Here is a 4,572-nt window from a genome sequence, read left to right as displayed (position 1 = left end):
AGGAGGCTTCAAATTAAAAAAATTAAACTGGAGATCAAACAGCTGGAAAAAACTGATCTCAGTATGTGAACTTTTTTTTAACCAAGTAACCCTTTAGTATGAACACTATGAATGTTTATTAATGTAATTTTCTTGCTCTCTTTATTCCCCCCTAGCCACATGATGACCAATAATACAGTTTGAGACATATCTGCAGTGTCAGTTTGCTTTTATTAAGTAAAATATTGTGTTGTGATTGCATCTCTGACAGCTGCGCCAGCTGGGTGGTCAAGTGTGATGGGGTCAATTTCATCAGGGAGAAGCTGGTTTTGTGGTGGTACTCGCTCCTTTCTGATAGTGGCTATAGTATGCAGAATGGTACATGCAGCCACTATCTGTGATGCCCGCTCTGGTGACACTCTTAAACGCCTAAGGCAGTTGAAAATAATTTTTAGGCTGCCAAAGGTCATCTCGATCTTGACCCTGGTTTTACTGAGGGCCACATCGAAGCAGTTTTGTGGCCCTGTCTGAGGGTCAGGATAGGGGGTTAGCAAAAACCTCTGGCATGCATAACCTCGATCTCCAACCAACAGGCCATCAAAAAGCCCTGTCATAGAACAGAAAAGGGGAAAATTGTGTAAGTTTTGCTATTAAAATTAAAACTTTAAAGTGTACTGTACCAAATTTAACTTGCCTTCCTCAAAGCGCTGACACAAAATAGACTCACGGAAAATTCGTGAGTCATGCACAGAGCCAGGCCATTTGGCATCCAAACTTGTGATCATGCATTCATGATCACAAGTCATCTGCAGATGAAATGTCCAGTAAATAATTGTCCTATCTGTTATTTACTATTTATTTAAAGATTGATCTCAATGCAAAAAAAATAAATAATTTCACATAGGCTATATAGTAGCCCTACCTGAACATTAAGGCTGTGAAAGGACTTTGTTCACATAATCTGCCTCATGTTCTCCGAGAGCTGTGGAGATTGCAACATGTGTGCAGTCTATTGCTCCTATGACTCTAGGGAATCCTATCATACGAATTAAAAATATATATTTTAAATCATTCTTAACAGGTAGCTACTGCAGACTACTGTATAATAGATTTCTAAGTGTGAAATATGCTTTTTTGAAGACGAAAAAAAATGAGTGTGAAATGTTACATTTGTTCATGTGATGTCACCCTATCAAGATATCTTACCGGCAATTTTATAAAAGCCTTCTTTTATGGACATGGTCGATAAATGTCCAGGGAACACAATGAAGCTGTTTATGTACCCCTGCAGAGCGAGGACCACCTTTAGAATGGTTCGACAGACCGTGTTTTTCCCTAGATTCTCTGCATCCCCGACCGCATACAAGTATGTACCACTTGCAAAAAAAACGCAACGCAATACATACCATTTGCGGTACAGTAAGGGCATGGCTTCGACGAGTCACATTTGTTATGTGCGGCTCAAGTTCACAAAGATAAGACATTCCTTCCGCGGAAAATCTGTATCTTTCATACTGTACAAGTAAGTATCAGGAAAGTCTAATGGATTTTGTCTGTCCCTAAAAACTCTTTCTCTACGAAGTGCTCGTCTAACAATTTGCGCGGAGATGTCCACAGGATTTGGGAGAAAAGGTGAAGTCATTGCAACAGTGAACAGACGCTGGGAATTAGTTACGTCACCTATATGTCTCTTTGCTCACAGCTGATTGGTCAAACTTCAGTCTGAGATCTTGAATCCAGAACATAACCTGCCCCGGAGCAGGTTAGCCGTGCAGCGTAAGATACCATGGCAACGAACACAGATTAAAGCCGAGCTACTTTCATAGTACCTAAAACCCAGGGTTGGCGGAAACTAAGCTGAAACATAGCTGGCTAGCCACCTAATCCGGCTTCATGGTACAGGCCCCAGTTTGTTTTTCTTGTTGTTTGTGGAGCCTGTGGTGTCTAGAGAGACCCCGTTTTTTTACAGTGTGTTCAGGGGACAAGCAGCTAGCGGATAGTGAGGAGATGTTTGCTGGATGTGACAAAAAATGTTTTGGCCTAAAAAATGTGTGACATAACTTAGAGCACCTTTAAGCTGCACCATAGCACCATGGTCCTATAGCCCTAGATTAACCGGGAACGTAACATAGGCTGAACTTCTTCAACCCACTGCAGTGCAAGACATGTCTAATAATTCAGAAGTATATACAGATACATGATCAGAATCTCTTCTAGTAACTTTGATATTGAAATTAGTTATACATATACATATAACACACATACATATACACATACACTGAACAAAATTATAAATTCAACACTTTTATTTTTTCCCACATTTTTCATGAGCTGAACTCAAAGTTCTAAGACTTTATCTATGTACACAAAAGACCTATTTCTCTCAAATATTGTTCACAAATCTGTCTAAATCTGTGTTGTCAGCACTTCACCTTTGCTGAGATAATCCATCCACCACACAGGTGTGGCATATCAAGTTGCTGATTAGACAGCATGATTATTGCACAGGTGTGCCTTAGGCTGGCAACAATAAAAGATGACTCTAAAATGTGCAGTTTTATCACACAGCACAATACCACATAGACATACCATAGATGTCGCAACTTTTGAAGGAGCGTGCAATTGGCATGCTAACTGCAGGAACGTCCTATAGATCTGTTGCCCGTGAATTGAATGTTCATTTATCTACCATAAATTGGATTTATTAAAAACTTTGATTGGACATTGTCTCTCCTCGTGTGAACATTTGGGCGGTGTTATGCAAATCTTCCCACATCGTGATGTGGTCATGTGGGGGTATGTTAGAATGAGCCGTTTTAGGTACACTGCAAAAAATTACTGTGATTTTAACGTAAAAAACTGTGAAAATGCTACCGTAAACTGACATTCCCAGAATTCTCTGCGTTGCATTTCACATTTTGTTTGAATTTTATGTTTTTTCTTTAAAATAACTATGTTTCTTATTTTTTTCTTATCTGTTATGTTTATTAGGGTTGTATGTTACATATAATGTTGTTAATGTTTTTTGCATATTTCAGTTTGATGAGTCTCACCATGATGGTGCTTAGTGCTTGTGTGAATGACACTGTGCACCTTGTATGTATTGTCACGTGGGTGCAGGGATGAACTCAAGCAAAAACCCACTAGGGGGAAAACAATGACTAGGGAATAGACGAACACTTAACAAGACTTTGACTAAACTAGAAACAAACAGTATAATAAAAAGACTCTTCACCTTGGTAATCACACAACACTCCACAGAAATACAATCCACCGGACTCTCAATGTTTGACATGTGTAACAACGAACCGCGCCAGGCAGCGAACACAAGGGGATAGAAATAGGGAGACTAATGATAACATAACAGGTGACACAGGTAAAGCAATAATGACAAAAAGAGGATAACAAGGGGGCGTGAATTTCCCCTACTTATTAAAAAGCTACGTTCATTACAGTAGTGAGCATCATGAACATGATAAACATCAGACGGACACGACCTCAACATATATAACAAACTACAAACTGCTCATTCTGAAATCTGAATTTATTCAGAGAAATAACTGACTATATACAGTACGGATTTAAAGACATAAAGCTCTATTTCCCAGATAGTAAGTTAAGCTTTTCATTTATAGAGCAATATTAACAACATAATTTTATTATCCATTGTAATATAATCAAATGCATTTCCGATACTAATACGTTCATGTTTAACAATTCCTGAAAAAAATATGTTCATAAAGAAATAGGCTATATTTTGTGTTGGATCAGTTAACGTTACCTGTGTCATCAGTGTGCAGCAGACACACCCACCTAAATGATTTGAATATATCGCTTATACTGCCCCAAAAGACCGTAAACACTGCAGATAACATCTGAAGTAAAGATGAATTTACATACACATAACATAAAAACGAATCCCATTTGACAGATTTGCTTCAAATAGAATTAGTTTAGGACAGTGGTTTGAATGTAACTCAATGGTGCTCTCTGCTGGTAGGGATTAGTAAGATGGCGGATCGAACACTTCTGGTGGCTTCACTGTCTGTTGGCAGTTTAGAACGCGATGAGCGATCCAGTCATATATATATAGATCAGTGGGTCAAACTCCGCTATCAATTCAAGCAGTCCCAAATAGTTCCCATTGTGCGCAGAGCCCAGCAGTTCGTTGTCGCCTCGAAATGGCAGTCCTCTCGCTCCCAAAAATGTAATAACAGCCACCACACGTCTGAGGACTTCTTTCCAGTACTGCTGTTCTGACTCACACTGTCGGCCAAAGAAGCGTCCACTCTGCATGCATATTTAGATCTGTTCAATAAAGACAGCATGTTTTGTCTATGTTCTGCACTCTTTTCGTGATCACTAACCCTCTCTGGATGTTTCCAATCACAGAATCCGATGATAAATGCATGCTTTTGGGATGACAGGAGTTTGCAGGCATAACAATAAACTGATCCAGTTGATGGCGAGTAAAGAAGCCATTCCCTTGGCACAATTTAATTGTTTGGGAGCCGGCAGTGAAGCAAATCGTTGGTGAGGGAGCGTGTCCTGCTACTTCCAAGTCCAGACTCCCTTCCCGATGCAGGATACTTG

The 4,572-nt window shown here is 39.6% G+C and overlaps 1 pseudogene; it reads right to left on the bottom strand.

The window, feature by feature from the left end:
* Positions 1-212: 212 nt before the first annotated feature.
* Positions 213-1,899, bottom strand: LOC132126191 (putative nuclease HARBI1; annotated as a pseudogene).
* Positions 1,900-4,572: the final 2,673 nt, after the last annotated feature.

The sequence above is a fragment of the Carassius carassius genome, chromosome 44, assembly GCF_963082965.1.
Source record: "Carassius carassius chromosome 44, fCarCar2.1, whole genome shotgun sequence".
Classification (NCBI taxonomy): domain Eukaryota; kingdom Metazoa; phylum Chordata; class Actinopteri; order Cypriniformes; family Cyprinidae; genus Carassius; species Carassius carassius.
Note: the sequence above shows the minus strand (reverse complement) of the source record. Positions and strands in the feature narration are given on the sequence as shown.